Source organism: Sturnira hondurensis, unplaced genomic scaffold (assembly GCF_014824575.4).
Source record: "Sturnira hondurensis isolate 20B ecotype Veracruz unplaced genomic scaffold, ASM1482457v3 Scaffold0021354, whole genome shotgun sequence".
Lineage (NCBI taxonomy): Eukaryota > Metazoa > Chordata > Mammalia > Chiroptera > Phyllostomidae > Sturnira > Sturnira hondurensis.
In genome coordinates, this window is record NW_028093985.1 from 26,246,745 (window position 1) to 26,265,974 (window position 19,230).

Consider the following 19,230-nt stretch of genomic DNA (forward strand, 5'->3'; position numbering starts at 1 on the left):
TCTGGTAAGAATGTATTTTATTTAATAGAAAAACTGTTATAGTAGTATTAGCTTCCTTCATCTTATCCAATTATTTGCAAGATTTCCCAGCATATTCTTTAAAGTGCAAATAAAGGAACACAATTGCTTTAGTTTGAAGATGCACTGAGACATTAGCGTCACCTCAGGGTATCTCAGGCCCCGAAGGCATGGCTTGCTCCTCAGCATTAGCCTAACAATTGGATCAATATATCCTTGGGCCTTCCCTTCCTTATACGGATATAGAAAACCAATTTTGTTATTGAGCTAAAGAAATGCACAAGAGATTGCTCTAAAACTCATTATGCTAATAAATTCTTTTAATAATGTGTCTTTCTTACGCTATATATTCTCTTTGGGGAGATTTATATCAGACCTTCTCATTTTATCCTCCATGTCTCTTGAGTTTTTTGTGTGTTTTTTGAATCTCCTGGCTGCTCTGTGTTTTATTCTAGTTAATTTTTGTAGATAGTTCTCCATTTCATCAAACCTCTATATTTAGTATTGTGTAAATGCGATTTAATGTTTACCAGTCATACTAATAAGTAAAGCCATCAGTTGACCCATTTTCAAATGCGTTATTTCTCTCTTACCCCTTCCCTTGCTGAGTTAATCATTCTCTCTCTCTCTGTCTCTCTCTCTCTGTTAACCTCCATCCCTCTCTATCTTTATATATATAGTCCTTTATTTGCTATCACTTTGGTATTTTGTTTTTACATCTATGTGCAAAATGAGATTAACCAGTAACTGTCATTCTGCATGCTGTCATTGCATGGATGTGATATCAAAAGTGGGAAATCTTCCCTTATTTGGAAGACTGAAATACCATTTTTCTTGAATATGTATTCAGTTACGTTTATAAGTATATGGTTGCTTGAATTTTTACCAAATGAACAAATTCCCATTGCCACCATAAAAGAAATAGAATATTACTAGCAGCTGGAACTCTCCTAACCATTCCTATGTCATATATTCCCTCTTCCTCAAGAATAACCACAATTTTTACCTAAAACAATAGATTAGTTGTGGCTGGTTTTGATTTTTTTAACTTGATAGGCATTAACTCTTTAGTATCTGGTGTTTTTAATTCAATATGAAGTTTGTAATATTGAATTACAAATTCATATTATCAGTCAGGATTAACAGTCATCCTGTCATCCTCTAAATATAGTTTCTTCCCATAGCACAATAAGAATGTATTATGTCATTATGTCACAACTTATCTATTCTAATGTAGATAGGCATTTGGATTGTTCCATAATCTGATTAATATAAATAATTCTGTTATAAATAATCTTGTACATGCTTTTTATGTGCACATATATTTCTGTTGGGTATATACAGGGAGAAATTTCTGGATCATATATTCTGCTGAAAAATTTTCCAAAGTGGTTGAACCAATTCAAAATCCAATAGATAGATTTTAAGCACTTGTTCAACATATTTAATGTTAAATATATAACCTATATTTACATTTATTATTTTTCAAGTAAGCATTAGCTTTTGGAGACTAGTATTTAGTCTAAATTATTGGCATAACATTTTCCCTATTTTATATTCCCTGTTCTTTCTCCCCTTTTTCTCCTTACCTTGTGATTTATGGGGTCTGCTTATTTTATTAGTCTTTTCAAATATCAGCATTTGGTTTTGTTAATTCTATTTTAAATTTGTGTCCTCTTTCTTGTGTCTGCTCATGTTTTTTTCCCGCAGATTAAAGGTTGAATTTATTAGAGTCAATTATATGTAATTTACAGTAAGGATTTCCCATGCAAAGAGAGAGAGAGAGCGAGCAATAATCATTGAGATTTTGGAAGTGAATGAAATACTTCTTACTGCAAATGAAGCACGTGGAGTTAGTCTCACCAACCCAGAGGCAGATGCTTGATGATGAGTCAAATAAAGACCAGGCATTTATGTCACACCCAGAATGTAGGTTAAGGCTAAGATAAGATACAATACTGCTCCCTACAGCACTTCTGACATAGCACAGATGTGTCACCCTCCATGATCCCTCCATGTGGCAGTGATAAAACCAGCATACTTTCAGAGGAAGTGCCTTCCCCTCTACAAGTGAATGAATTCAGGCAATGCTTTATGAAAATGACAAGGTTCAAAAGAAATGTTTGCTCCAAGGCACCAAGGGTGTAAAACTTCTTAGAAGATACTCAGAAATGAACAAAATAAAAAAGAGAATGGAGTTCTCAGTGGAGAACTCTGCTATGTGTAAATAATTACTTCAGATAGATTACAATCAAAATGCACATCAAAAAGACTGTGTAGTGTGAGAGAACTTCTGACCCAAGAGCCATCCTGTGGGCACTTGGGACGGCTGCTGGGATGAGCTTCAGGGTTCTTTCCAGAGCCAGGGAATCTGTACATCATTTGTATCTGTTCGTATTTTTATTGTTTCTTTTCTTCTACCTTCTTTAATTTAAATCCATTGTTTGTTTGGAATTCTTGTTGGATTTTTATATCCTTTATCATAGTATAAATGATCTATAATAAATTTCACATGTTAAATTATACATTTTGATACTTTTATAGAATATTTCAGTTTAGACTATATTTAGCTTTACAGAAAAGTTGCAGGCACTGTACAGTGAATTCTCATATACCCCATATCTAGTTTCCTCTATTTCTAAATCTTACATTAATATGGCACTTTTCTCATTTTGAAAAAAACTTTNAGATAGATTACAATCAAAATGCACATCAAAAAGACTGTGTAGTGTGAGAGAACTTCTGACCCAAGAGCCGTCCCTGTGGGCACTTGGGACGGCTGCTGGGATGAACTTCAGGGTTCTTTCCGGAGCCAGGGAATCTGTACATCATTTGTATCTGTTCGTATTTTTATTGTTTCTTTTCTTCTACCTTCTTTAATTTAAATCCATTGTTTGTTTGGAATTCTGGTTGGATTTTTATATCCTTTATCATAGTATAAATGATCTATAATAAATTTCACATGTTAAATTATACATTTTGATACTTTTATGGAATATTTCAGTTTAGACTATATTTAGCTTTACAGAAAAGTTGCAGGCACTGTACAGTGAATTCTCATATACCCCATATCTAGTTTCCTCTATTTCTAAATCTTACATTAATATGGCATTTTTCTCATTTTGAAAAAAACTTTCTTTTTTTATATTTTATTTATTTATCTTTAGAAGGGAAGGGAAGGAGAAAGGGAGATAAATATCAATGTATGGTTGCCTCTCATGTGTCCCTTGCTGGGAACTGGTCCCTGCTGGGAACTGGCCTGCAACCCAGGCATGTGCCCTGACTGGGAATCGAACTGCGATCGTCTAGTTCACTCCCGCGCTCAATCCACTGAGCTACACCAGCCAGGGCACTTTTCTCATTTTGTACTAAACAATTTCTCTTTGAGGGGTGCTCCCTTACTATCAGAGTTGAATGAAGCTACCCTCATGACTGCAGGACATAAGATGGTCTTGAAACCTGAACTATCTTTAACATCTAGGGTGATGTTGGAGAAATACTCTACTGGGAAGGGCAGTGCCCAGAAGAGCTCCATAATAAGATAGAAATCATTTATACAAGATCATGTTAGTGTGGGACATAAGGAAGAGATGCTGATAAGCAAGGAGCCTCCTTAAACTTAGGACTGACTTCGGAACTGCATGAGAAGCTGCTTGATTCTTTTGACACTTGGACAGTGCAAAGAATAAGAAGTCCTTAACTGTCCAACATTTTATTTGGAAGGCCACTACAGTGGTTGAAGGAGGTGAAAATAAATCAGCTTGGTGGGTTGAATTGCATGGTGTTTCCCTAGCAGTGAGGGAAATGTTGAAGAGTAGACAAAGTCCATTTGGGTGTTTCCTGGGCAGCGGTCAATTATGTAGCCATATGGCACCGCAGGAGAGCAATAAAACCTGGCTTAATAAAGGGATGCTCGTGAAAATTACTGTGGGAATTTTAAAGTTTGTATTAACATAAGACATGCCAATACCCATCAAAAGAATCCCCTTCAAGGACTGGAAGGTAATGAAATTACCAGAGTATTTTAAGGTGTCTACCTGGGCCCATGAAATGAGTAGGTGTGGGGGTGCCGCAGCAACAAAGATAGGCTGATTCTAAACATAGGGTTTTTTACACCCTCGGAGGCATGAAATGCCAATAAGAGCTGCTCTGTCTGCCAGCAAAAGACACAGAGACTGCAGATGGCGAGGTAGCAGGTTCCTGGGAGGATGGCCTTGAGCACAGCCGGCAAGTCAGACTGATGCTAGGAAACCTGAGGACTACAAATGAGCTGTGAGAGGAACAGACCCTGGCTCTGGACTGGGCTCTGCCTACCTGGTGGTAGATGCAAATGCTCAAAGTGTTAGGGAAGAACCTGAATAGAGATATTGCACCAGTTTGGACAGCTGATTATAATTTCTTTAAACCGAAGAACATACTTTACAGCTCATGATCTCCAACAGTCTACACAAAGTTGGCTTCCTCACAGCACTAGTTTGATATTTGGAAGAGGCAATTAAAATATTGGTTATCTAAAACAGAGGGGAGATGAAGGCATGAAAGACTGGCTTACATTCCTTCACCAGTGTATGTTCACTCTTAACGTGAACGGGAGTGGAGCTAAAGGAGTGTCCTGTTGTATAGATCCGTATTTTTCTGCTGGATCTTGGGAAAAGAGGGTGGGGAAGGTACTGCTATTCTTTCTTTCCCACATCACCTTAGTTCTTCCCAAACACTTGATGCAGTGGTCATACAATAATAACTACGAGGACTAGGTGCAGGAATAATTACTAGGCAGGAAACTGTAGATGCATTTTTAATCTTCACATCACAATTCTTAAGGGCCTAATGGGGCAGAATGTGCCTTCTCCTCATCTGGCAAAATTGGGACTAGCAGCAAATGCAACTATATTTCCTGGCAGTAAAGATAGCCAATGAGTGTGTCACCTGTGTAACCTGACACAGTGAATAGGAGTGCGCTGAGAAGGAGGTACTGCTTAGATTAGTGTTGCTGCCATTGACAGAGACCAGCACCATGGCCAAACCTATTGTCCCTTCAAGAGGTGGAAGAGTTGGTGTATAAAAGGAATGAAGGAAAGCTAGTAAGTGAGGGTAAAGGAATAAATAAATAACTACGTAGTAAGGGAAATCCAATAATACATCAATACATGGAAGGAGGCTTAAAGTAGATACTGTGTCTTAGCTTGATTACATCAGAGGCCTGAAAGGGTAAAACCATATGTTTGTGGAGATCGCTCCTCTGCTTTTGGAACCTGACAAAATTGAACAAAGGCCTACAAACCTCAGTGGCCTGGCCTCTCCCTTGGAGTCAATTTTTGTATAATATAAAAATGGACTAGAATGATCATTAGTCACTGCATAGGATTCTAGCAATGTGCAGGTACCTTTAAGTGTGTGTTATTTTGTTGTAAGAGGTCCCTGCTGTAGGAGGTTCACAGGAGGTGGCCTATGAGTTCATAGAAAATACATATGCGTATTGGTCTCTGTCCTGATTCCTAGGACAGATCTGCTAAAACTCTTGTAAATCCCTAAGCGATGAGAACACTAAGAGCATCCTTTGTTCTAATGAGGTGACTTTGGGTGGGCTCCTAGATGGGGACAGGTCACCAGAAAGAACAGGCTGTGATTAGAAGTTTGGAATTTTCAGTCCTACCCCTCATCCTCCAGAGAGAGAAACAGGGCTGGAAACGGAGCTGATACTTGATGATGCCTCTGTGGGGAAACCTGCATAAAATCCCAAATAGTCAGAGTCTGGAGATTTCCCAGATGGTTGAATACATTCACATTGGGAAGGTTACCAACTTCAATTCCATGGGCACAGAATCTCTGGCACTTGGGACCCTCCCAGGGCTTGCCCTGTGTATCCTTTCTTATACTCTCTAATAAACAGGTAAGTGTGTTTCCCTGAGTTCTGTAAGTCACTCTAGTAAATTAACAAAACCCAAGATGGGGGTGACTGAAGTCTGTTGGTCAGAAACACAGGACAACTGAGCTTACAATTGGCAACTAAAGTATGGGAGTGGGGGAACAGTCTTGTGGGAATGAGCCCTTGACCTGTGGGATCTAATGCATTCTCCAGGTAGACAGTGTGAGAATTGATTTGAATTCTTAGACATTGTGCTGTTGACTGAGAATTGCTTGTTGGTGCGGGGGAAATCACCACACATTGGAGACCTGAAATATCAGAAGAGAAGTGTTGTGTATAAAGATAAAGAAGGCATATATGGAAGAAAGACATAGTAAGGAAAAAAATTCCATGCACAGAAGGTTGAAGACTGGGATTTTTTCTTTACTCCTACACTGCTAGAACTTTTTCTTCCTTTAATTTATCAAACTGAAGTTTTATAGATAGGTTTAGTAAGTTATATTCTAAATCTATCCTGTTCAATAACATGGACACTAGCCAAATATAACCATTTAAATTCATTAAAATGAAATAATATCAGAAGTTTTGTTTTGTAGTGCAGCTACTCATGTTTCAAGTGCCCAGTTGCTGCACTTGGCTTGTGCCTAACGCTATGGACAGTGCAGGTATAGGATTTCCGATTATCTCATAAATTTCTATTGGAAAGTATTGCGTTAGACCAGGGGTGTCAAACTCATTTTCATTGGGGGGCCTCATCAGCCTCACGGTTGCCTTCAAAGGGCCTAATGTAATTTTAGGACTGTGTAAATGTAACTACTCCTTAACTAGGAGCAAGGAGTTCGGCACTGCCACCCAGTAGAAACAAGGTGCCAAGCCAGATAAAACAAGGTGGCTGGCCAGATTTGGCCAGCAGGCCTTGTGTTTGCCACCTGTGCTTCAGACCTTAGAGACTAACCACATAAACCTGCTTTTCACTCACACTATCTCCGTAAGACTCTTCCCTACGATCCCACCGGCCACATAGACTCTATAGTCTTCATGTCAGCTGAATTGCTTCTAAGACTGCCTTTCTGTCTTTTTATACCCACTTAGTCTCTGTTCCTTCAGTAACTTTGGAGCTTCAACTGCTGACATTTTCACCACCTACATCTTTACCACTTCTAGGCAGAGCATTATTGTAGCTATGGAATTGAAACGAGAGACAAAGTAAGACTTTTTGCTATTCTGTAGCTTTGAAGGGTAATATTAAATTGAACACAATGTTTGAGCCTACATAAAAAGATACTGTTCACTTACATTTTTGCCATTGTTCTTCAATTTGCTCCTACTGTATGTGAGCTTTCTTTCCGACTGCTCGTGACAGAGGTTTAACTTTTTTGATTCTGGAGGTACGGCCTTGTGTTAGTGATAAAAATAAGTCTTAATATTTTTCCTTTGCTTTATCTGTTGTTACGTGGGCAGCAGATAAACTCCAGAATTCCTATGGGACGTTCTCATGGAATCGCAGGTGGAGATGTCAGCAGTATCAGTACTGCAAGATAAAAATACAATGCCATGAATCTATACGTCAAATGTTGTATTATCAACGAAACGCTATCTACTCCATGCAAAGCCTGCTTCTCAGTCCTATCTTGTAGCCATTTCTGTCTGACTCCATAATGTCAGCGAATGGCTTACGCAACCCACTCCTTTCCCTGTGAACTTGTAAGGATGAATAATTTCAGTGTTGTAGGAAGGCCATATCCAGTCAATGGTTGTAAAAAGAAAAAAGTAGATACAATTAAACCTTGATAAAGTGTTTGTCACTCTGACTCATAGAAGACAGTATTGTGTCTAACTTGTTTTGAATCAACAAGAAAAGTTTAGGATTGGTGATTTCAAAGATTAAGAGGAACATAAGGATGTGGGGACCTGAATTCTTTCAACTCACTTACGGTTTTAAAGAATAGGAAACATTTATTATGGACTGTAAAGCCAGATTCATTGGTTCTGAAACCTGATTGTTTAAGGAGTCACAGTACCCTCACAGGCCTGCTGACATCCTGGGAGAATGCTAATGCAGTGACTAGCCTTTTGCAGAAACATAGCACTGGGTGTGTCTGATTCAGTATATCACACTGTGTTTGGAATTATAGCATGTTTTTTAATCCCTTTAAATTAATTGAATAAAAATAAAAACAAGGATCCCTGCTTACCAAGTTAAAATTGCTTGCAAATGACAGACTGGCAGTTTGACCCCCTGGCCTGGCTTTGTGTTTTAGAGCCGATTGGTTCCCCACAAATAGACTTTGACTTGCAGACGAGGTTCACGACTTCCCAACTGTCAGATCCGAAAAAGCATTCTTCACAAAAGAATAACCACAAAAGTAAAACCTGTCACTGAAAACAACAAAAAGATCAAGGGGGGAATTGTCCAGGTTTGGGGGTTGGGAGGTGGAGGGACAGGTTCAGAAGAGAGTCTTTTGGTTTTTCAAGATTAAAGGCAACTGTGAAGTTTAAAATTCAGGAGGTAAATGTTAAACCTCACAAGACAAAAATGCTGAAGGATAGCTCACTTGACCAGGAAGGGAATTAAAATATAAGAACTATATGAAGAAACACAGCAATCTGTATCAAAGTGAAGAGAGAAGACCACCAGAACGATGAGTCAAGGAAAGTCAGGTTATGCCAAGACTACAACATTTAGACATTTTCCTATGAACGCTGACTAGCCACTGGGACCCTGAAAACCCCACTGAGGCATCTAAGTCCCAAATTGTCTTTCTGTAGATCTTAACCTTGTTTGACCTACTGAATCTTTCTGAAGTCAATGTAATGATGCACCCCTTTTCCTGAAGAACAAACTAGGCTCAAATTTATACATGAACCCCTATGTCAATTCTATATTAGTACTTTATTTATCATCTGTGCTTTGCCTCCCTGTCTTTGTTATTCTAATTCCAGTGAGAAGCGTTTCATTATATGAAGCAACTTTTCCTTGACAAATGTCTATTTGCAGTACATAATTTATTTTACTTTGAAGGTAAATATGTCTGCATGTAGACTAAACTGGTAGCTCTCTAGGTTTGCTGTCTTGAACAGCACGGAGCAAATCTCGTCCACCTGGTGGTGGTACATGTTGTATTATGAAAGGAAACTTGTGCACCGTGTACTTCTTTCCAGACTACAACGCACATATCTTTTAACTAGTTAAAATGACATTTTTCTAGAAAAGATTCAGATTGTTAAACTGACATTCACCACCTTTCAAATCCCAGATAAAATTAGTAATTCTAATCTAGTTTTTGATTATCGCTAACTCTGTAAAGCCTACTTTATATAGATTGGTCCCTCCAAATGTGGTAGACTTGCCCACCTTCATGTTCATGTGCTTACCTTGCCTAGAATTCAAGTTCATTTTCTGTCTCTTCAGATCCTGCTCATTCTTCCTGTTAATGATAATGTATATTTAGTGCCATCTGTGTCAAATATTTCATTCTACATGTGTTATATGATTTAGCTTTACAACAATATCTGTAAGCAGGACTATTATTATCCATTCTACATACAGAGAGTGTGATGCACAATATATTTAAGGCCTACAGAGTGATGAACCTAAACAATTTCACTCTTAATTATCTCATTGGCCTCAAAGCCTTAATTATACACTATCTCATAACAATTGTTTGGTAGGCATGTGATATCTCTTTGGGGCCAAGAATCAAGGCCAGAAGCTCTCTAACAAAGCTTAATCTATGGGATACTACTGTATTGGAAAATTCACCTACAATGTCGCTATATTAAAATGGACCATCTATAGACTGAATGTGGAAAAAGCAGCCACGAATGTAGAACTGAGGGTTTTCTAATCATATCTTTGAAATAAGAAAACTAGGTATAGGAAGAACTGAGAAATGAGCAAGATTTACAACTACAAGGTTTACAGAATAAAACAAACAGTTAATGAAGGGTTTCTCAGAACAAAAACATGTATGAAAACCAGCAGCAGTTTCATTTTTGTATTTCACCTTTATTGTATTTTTCCATTATCATTTAATCCCCTTATACCTCCCTTCCCCCAGCAATCACTGCTGCGGTCCATATCCAAGACTAGTTTTTCCTTTTTGTTCAATTCCCCCCTAACTCCACCCCTCCATCTGCCTTTTGACCCAGTGGTCCTATTTCAAATATACATGAAGGAACCCAAAACACGAACACAAAACAACATAGGCACCCCTATATTCATTGCAGTGTCATTTACAATCACCAAGATTTGAAGCAGCCCAAATGTCTACCAACAGATATGTGGATAAACAACTATGGGGCATTTTCACAATAGAATACTACTCAGTTGCACTTTCACTTATGGGTCAGCATGCTCAAAAGGCAGCAAATAACAGCCAGGTAGTAGATAATTAAAAAACTAAATCACCTGCTTTGTAGTGTTGGCTGGCATCTATTAGTAGGTTTGGTATTTATTTAAAGTATATTAATGGCTCTGGCTGGTGTGATTCAGTGAATTGAGTGCCGACTTGTGAAGCAAGAGGTCTCAGGTTCAATTCCCAGTCAGGGCACATACCTGGGTTGTGGGCCAGGTTCCTGGTTGGGGGTGCACAAGAGGCAACCGTACATTGTTATTTCTCTCCCTTTTTTCTCCCTCTCTTCTCCTCTAAAAAAGGAATATATAAAAGTCTTTAAAAATTAAAGTATATTAATGAATTATAATTGAATGTATGACCAAGCTCAGAACCAACACCGGAGTAGACCTCAAAAATACTTGGGTCCTCTTGAACATGATTTATTGGGAAACATTAATACAATAGTCTACCACAACCCATTCTCTAGACTTAATAATTACAGACCACACTATATGAAAAATACAGTCACACTCTTCCAAGAACTCCCAAATATTTAATCTCATGATGTTGAAAGCAATGGGGTTTTGCTCTGAATTTGGTTCTGTTAGGAAGTATTGACTAACTTTAAGACTGGATATGTTGATATCAGAAGGATGAAAGACTAGAGTGAAAGAGAAGTGACTAGAGAAAAAAGAAAATCAGCTCCTGACATCAAAAGATTGCCCTGGTACTAACAGTATTAAGTCACAGTATTGTGACCTGTTATTCTCAACTAGGCTGCGATATTCTTCTGTTGCATGTAAGTAATCTCACAGAACAGCAACACATAAGAATGCCACTATGAAATCATAATAAAGTGAGACCAAAAATACCATTGCATAATTTTGCCTAAGCACAACAAAAGCAAGATTATTATGAAAACCACAGAAAATAGTGAACACTCCCTCTGCTTACTAAAATTAGCATTCAATAATTACTTACCAATTATAGGTATAGCCTGACTCCAGTACTTTTCTCCTTCTAATATTAAGATACCCAGTCTCAAAATTACTCCTGAAAGAATCAAATTCAGAGCAAAATCTCACTTCCTGGAACCTCCCCTCAAAATGAAAAACGCAAACCGAAATCCTACATTAACCCCTTCTGACGTCCTGTTACTAAGATGCCCCATGGTTCCTCATAGTGTACGTTCTCCTTCAATGCAATAAGTCAATAACCTCACTTGTCCCAGTGAAGGTGTACCTGGTGGTTTTGGCTAAAGAATATTGTCAGTCTCGTGATTGAATTCCATGACCTGCTAATCCTCATCATGTCCGGATGAAAATTCGGCTTCTCAACAGCAGATACTCTTGATCTTGAGATCTCAAAATTAAAAGCAAGTGGACAAGCCAACCCCCACTCTATAAAGTTTAGGCAAAGGCAGGATAACCATAATACTTGCCTGCATTATTCAAAGGAGGGCAAGAGTGTGAGAGTCAGTAAATACCTGTAAATAGTGATTCTGAAATCAAGCCAAGCATAGGCTGTCAGGGCCTCTTACTCTAGGGGCAGGAAATGTTCCCTGACTAGTAAGGATCTGGTTATTCTCCCTGAGAGTGGTTCCAAATCTATTATTCTATCCTGTAATTGATTTCACCCTCTGAGTGTTTGGCTTTGCACTCTGAGATGTATTTCCTTTCTTTTAATAAATAGATATATTTGAAGCTGAATAGACTTTTTTAGTCTCATTTCTTTTAAAAGTTGATGGTCTAGAAGCTTCTTTTCATATTCACTTGACTTTGATCCTTTTTGTCCAAGCTTATACAACTATCTTTAAAAAATTCTCAGCTTTCTATTAATTTAATCATGGCTTATTTAATGCTCCAAAAACCATACCCATAATTTTCTTTAGGCTGTTAGACTTCTGTGAAACAGTATCTATGAAATTCTTAGAAGTTTTTTTCTTGCTTAAATGGCATATTCAAACATTAACTTCAACTATCTCAGGTATCTTTCAAAGCATCTGACAACAACAGTCTGGAATGATTCTTACCTGAAGCCATTTCTTTGAGACTCTTTTGTTTTGCCCTGTGAAATGAGTTTGAGAATTTTTTTTTTATTTTTCATCCCAACAATACTTAAATGCTCTATATTTCCTATAAATTCTACTTGAAAAATAAACAGTTCTTTCTGTACTTTTTGTCTCTCTTCCTGTACCTCCATCTCTCTTGTCCTGTGCAGCTAAAAGTAGCTGATTGACTTTTCACATATTCTCTTGTTACTTTACCACTACAAAACAGCTTACCATCCTAGCCTCCGAGGGTAGTTTCCTCTCTGCCTTTTCAACTTTAACTAAGAGTTTGTTCATCATTACTCCACCTTCTGCCTGATGCTTAGTCACAAATTCAATTCCAAATGTGCAATGTTATTGAAGGGCTGAGCCCTAGATTTAGGTTCCAATTTCTGTTTCAACCTCTTATGCTTAAAACAACCACAATTTATGTGCTTGCTATTCTACATTCTGGACTGAGCTCAGCTGGGCACTTTATTTGTTGATTTTGCCTGAGGTCACTTTGCACACGTTCATTGACTAACCACTCCTGCAGGGCTGAGTGATTCGAGGGGGCCAGAGACACAAGGCACCAGGGGTTTCAGGTGAGGGTACCTTAGTTCTCTTCCATATGGTCTAGAAAAATAGCTTAAGTTTTTTTTTACATAGCAGTGTCAATATTTCAAGAAAACAATCATCAATGTAGAAGGACTTATCAAGCCTCAGTTTCTATTGTTTATCCTGATGCCTACTGGCCAAAGAAAATCAGAGGACTAAGTCCATGTAAGTAAGCAGTGGGCACTAATATAATGGCCCACCAAGTTTTACCTATAGAATTGGGACAATGAAAAATAATTTTTCCTGAATTTTATATCTTATCTACAATGAACCATATTAGCTTTATATAACAATGTAAGGTAATAATGAAAAATAAAATCGTCTTTTCTATGTAATCATATTGTTTCTAAGACAGAAGCGATACTTATGATTAAAAACATTTAAATTTTATACTTTACAATATAGATGATTAAAAATTACAATTTGACTTACAGCTTATCAAAATAATAAAGGTAAATTGTCAATATTATACAGATAATATTTCGTACTGTTCTTATTTATTTTTTGCTCTCTTTACCTATATGCCATAGCAGTGTACTGACATAACACAAGAATATTTACAAATTGAAAATGCATTTTTATTTCAGTTTTGCTTAAATAGTGTACTTATGAAAAAGATCATCATGCAGATATTTAGGAAAATTTATGCTTCATCATTTTATTCACTACTTATGTGATACTTGGTTGATATATTTCAAAATAAAATTCATCATTCAAGTTTACTTTATTTTCTTTCTTTAAAGGACATGATTTCTCCATTAAACACTCCCTGAGAAATTCAGCATGCACACCAATTTTAAAAAATCATATTGCAAATGAGCTATAACTGTCTAACATTTTTACAGCTCCATTGAATTCAACTAGAAACCTGCCATTTTTAAAGTGCAATAACAAATAATACGAAATCTCTATGTTTTCAGGTGCTAGAGGAAGGGTAGCTAACATAAAATCTATTTATTCTTCTGTGCTTTTTTAAATCCAAATTTTTCTAACCATATAAAAATCTAGTAAATTACCAAATCCCTTTTGTAAGCATGCCACTATAATGTTTTAGGATCTTTCCTTGCTCTTCGGTTCAATATGTAGATAACTTTTGAGGCCACATAGACTTTATTATTTCTATTTCATCATTTTGTTGACATTAGTAAAGTCATGTTTTGTTTAAACTAACCACCTCTATCACTTTCTATAGGCTTTTATTCAGAAAAAGTGATCATATATAAGAGTTTACAGAGAATACACACGCAAGTCTGCATAAAAATAGATTAGGAATGAAATATATTGTTACTTGATATCTGAAACAGATCCATTTATTAATTATAATTATAAATCTTCTATAATTTTATTTGGTTTATTTATTGCTGACAGAGATAGCCACTAGGGAGGAAATGAGAAAACAGGGGAGAAAAGGAGATAAGTCAGAATTTGTGATCATCCCTTCTTTTACTGTGTTCATGTGATCACTGATGGAGAAATGTGTCCTTGTCTAGTGCATGGATACTGACGGCTACGTGCTACTGTATTCCTCATTGTTCTTAAGTACATGAATGGATACAGACATACAGGTTTAGTAAGAATAAAGAAATGGGGAGAATATAAATGCAGAACACCAACATATGTCTTGAGTTAATGAAGGACATGTGTATGTAGAATCAGTCCTAGGATCCGAAATTCTGTGTGGAAAGTTTCACTGGTTATTATATACAGACTTGTGTTATTTCTAAAGAAAGCAATAGCATGTAAGAGAAAATAATGGCAGTTGACAATAAAATATAAAGGATATTTGGTATAGAAAAAAATAGTGTCACTTAAAAAATAGAGTCTTAACCATTTGAGATAATATACGGAGCATGATATGGTAAATAAATAAAATCTTGAACTTTTGCCACCAGCCCCAGATGGAAATCATATTACATTGCATTTATCATGGATTGTATTATTGCTCTTAACAGAAATTTACTTTCAGGGTGATTACATTCAGGGACTTAACCTTCCTGAAAAAAATAATAAAACAGATGGATTATTACTTTTTCCCACACAGCAACACAAGAAAAGACAGAGTTAGAGCAAGTGCTCAGATTTAATGGAGAGATTGAGAGAGGGAGCAAGTAGGGTATAATGCAGCCATCCTTACTGCAGAATGTAAAAGTAAGCAGACAGCAATGAAACAAAATCTCCCTTTCACTCTTCCTTAGGTACTTGCATCAGCTTGGGAGTAGAGCATATGAAATCAGATGAATATGTCCAATATGATCAAGAGCTGCCAGTTCAGTATTCTGGAAGAGAGCTACTATTTGCCTCCCCCTCATCCTTGTCCAATTTAGCTCAGTAAAACTATCATTTTAATAGTTAAAACTATTATAATGAAGGAGAAGAAGAAAAAGAAAATGAGGAGAAAAGGAAGGTGAAGGAGAAATAGGCTACTGCAAGGTTGATAAAAGAATAGGAAAAAGGAATATTTCCATGGATTTCTGAAAAACTCAAACCACATGGGATAATATCAATACACCAGTGCAGAGAAAACACATGCCAAAAACATTTGAAAACAGTTATAGCAGAGACAGAAAGCAGTGTACTTGATGGAAATCAATGGGACTCAGGACCAACTCGAGCTTGGAGAGAACTGTGAGGAAGAAATCATGGAGGACATTGGCAGACTACTTTAAAACTGCTGTGTAAGTCAAAACCTCTCCCTCTCTATGAAAGCAAGGGTGCTGTTGCAGCATTTGCCTCCTGCTGGAATTCAAAGAAAGGATGGTGAGAGGGGAGGTTTGTCTGGAGAGGATGTGTGGTATAGGTTTTGGACTGGGGTGAGAGAAGGGGCAGGTTCTAACAATATTGTGGAACACAACACAGAGTCCGGGAATGAATACACTGAACATCTATTCCCTGAAGAAAGAGAAAAGAAATACTACTTTTCACTAGAACTAAGTCGTTATGAAATCATTGTTTTTTCTTTACTTTAAAATTCCTAGTCTCAGGCTAAAGGAGGACGGATTCTATTTTCAAAGTAATTTTTTTCTCCACTTGGCAAGCAGAACAATCTAGTTTACACAAAGTTCCCTGAATAGCTTCTTGACAACAAGGCATTGATATTGGCTGTGGAACTTTCTAATTATTTATTCTTTCAAGGCCAGTAATAAGATAGTGATAAAATAAAGTGTATAAAAGAGTCATGAATTGAAATAATTTTTTTGGATTATATATTGAGCTTCTTTATTTTAAATAATCTATTACACAGTTGTTAATCCTCCTGTTTAATTCTGTCTAGAGTGGGAAATACTGAGTGTGGATGTATTAAGCTAAAGGGCCGGAAAATCTAAACAGGAAGTTTTAACAGTATATTTATAATATTAAAAATTTTTTGAACAGAGAAGACATCATTTTAAAGGCTAATATTCATAATTCTGCTTCTCCTTTAAACCTGTTCTACTTCATCATCTTGGTTAATCACAAACTGAATAAACACAAATATATGTTTATAACATAGTATATAATCTGTTATTGCAATGGTATAAACATTAATAATCAGATGAAATCACATGACCTAAACATGTAAGGAGAATCACACAGGCTTTTCATTTCTCCATACTTCTACACAAATAACTACAGCAATATATAGAAAAGAATATAACAATAAAGATCGGTTTCTAAAGACTCCAGGTTGACTCTACCCTTTCCAGATTTACCTGTAAATTGTCAACTTTCAGGATTACTTTAAAATGAGTTGACTTTTGCAAGATTATGTTATGACTTTACCAATCATTTATTACTGTATATTTAAGTGTATTTTATTGATTATGCTACTAGAGATCCCCCCCCTTTATCTCCACTTTGCCCTGCACCTCCCTGCTCTCCAGCATTTCCTTCCCTTAGTTCATGACAAAGGGTTGTACCTATAAGTGCTTTGGCTTCTCTGTTTCCTATACTACTCTTAACTTCCCCCCATGTGTTTTATGCCTACCAATTATGCTTCTTATTCCCTGTACCTTCCACCCTCATTTTCCCCCTTCCCTTCTTCACTGAAAACCCTCCATGTGATCTCCATTTCTCTGGTTCTATTCCTGTTCTAGTTGTTTGCTTAGTTTTTATTTTTGTTTTTTAAGTTCAGTAGTTGATAGTTATGAGTTTTCTCTCATTTTACTGTTCATAGTTTTTGGTCTTCTTCTATTTCTTAGGTATGTCCCTTTAACATTTTGTATAATAAGGGCTTGGTAATGATGAATTTACCTTATCTGGGAAGCACTTTATCTGCCGTTCCATTCTAAATGATACTTTTGCTGCAGAGAGCAATCTTGGATGTAGGTCCTTGTCCTTCATGACTTCAAATGCTTCTTTCCAGCCCCTTCTTGCCTGCAAGGTTTCTTTTGAGAAATCACCTGATAGTCTTATGGGACTCCTTTGTAGGTAACTATCTCCTTTCCTCTTGTTGCTTTTCAGACTCTCTTTATCTTTAATCTTGGGTAACATAATTATGATGTGCTTTGGTGTGTTCGTTTATGGGTCCAATTTCTTTGGAACTCTCTGGGCTTCCTGGACTTCCAGAAAGTCAAAATTTCCTTTGTAGATTAGAGAAGTTTTCCTTCATTATTTTTTCAAATAAGTTTTCAATTTCTTGCTCTTGTTCTTCTCCTTCTGGTGCCCCTATGATTCAGATATTAAAGTGCTTAAAGTTGTCCCAGAGGTTCTTAAGCCTCTCTTCACTTTTTTGAATTCTTGTTTCTTCATTCTGTTCTGGTTGGATGCTTATTTCCAACAAACTCTCCTGTGAGACTGGCTTGGAGTTTCTTCCTCCCTTTCAACCCCCACAGTATTTTACAGTTAGTTTTGAGTCTTCAGTTTCCCGTTCAGCCAGCCCTGCATCACCCTCATAGTCTGCCACCTTGCCAAGTACCCTCTCTGCTCAGCTGCCTGTCTCTGACCTCTGCCCCTCCAACCAGTCTGGCTGAATATTTCTTTAACTCCTTATTTGTCAGAGTTCCATGTACTTTAACCTTCTGCACTTCTGGTTGTTTATTATTTTTAAATTGGTTACTATTCTTTTTTTGGTTGTGCAAGAAAGCAAAGCCTTTCTGCCTATACCTACCTCTTGGCCAGAACTCCTATTATTGTTTTTTTTTTAAGATTTTATTTATTTATTTATCTTTAGAGGGGAAGGAGAGAAACATCAATGTATGGTTGCCTTTCGTGCGTCCCCTGCTGGGAGTTGGCCTGCAGGGAACCAGCCTGCAACCCAGGCATGTGCCCTCACTGGGAATCGAACCGCGATTCTCTGGTTCACAGGCCCGCGCTCAATCAGAACTCCTATTATTGTTTCTTTAACAAATTTAATTTACTAATATTAGACTGTATTACAGTATACAGTTCCATGTTTTTAGTATACTTACAGAGTTGTACCTCACTGGCAGAATCTGTTTAGAATGGTTTTACCATCCTCCAAGAAACCTCATAATGGATTGAAATCATTCCTTATTTCATCTCATTCCTTACCCCTACGTTTACTTGCTGACTCTATAGTTTTGTTTATTCTGCACATGCCATATAAATTAAATCAAAGGATTCATCTTTTGGGGGTAGCTACTTTCATATAGCACAATTTTGTCAATGTTCATCCACAACATGGTCTGTATCAGAATTTTATTCTTTTTTTGTTAAAAAATGATATATCCGATTTTGTTCTTTTACTCATTGATTGATACATTTAGGTTGTTTTTATTTTTTGGCTGTTATTAATAATGTGTTTATGAACATTAGTGCACAAGATTTTGTGTGGACATGAGTTTTCAACTTGCTTGGGTATATATGTTAGAGTGGAATCTTTGGGCCAAATGATAATTCAGTTTAACATCTTGAGAGAAGATTGATTTGATGGACAATTTCTTCACATCTTTACCAGCACTTGTTATTGCCTGTCTTTTTCATTGTAGCCTCACTAATAACCAATGTGTTGGGCTTCTTTTTATGTGCATATTCATTATTTGGACATATTTTTGAAAGAAATTTCTTTTTAAATCTTTTGCCTTTCTTAAATTGGATTATATAATTTTTAATACTACTGAAATGGGAGGGTTATTTATATATTCTTGATACGAGCTCTTTATCAGATATATGATTTGTGAGTATTTTATCCTCTGTGGCTTATTTTATTGCTTTCTTCATATGTAGCATGAAAGTTTTAATTTTTATGTAGCACAATTATTTTTTTAATTTTGTCTCTTGTGTTTTTGATGCCTTTAATTTTTAAATTTCTAACTGTGTTCAAGACAATGTGCTGTGAGGCATTGTACACAAAGGTGACTCAGAATAAGACTTGTCCTCAAGGATTTCAGAGTCTAGTCAGGTAGATGTCTAAGGAAATTGAT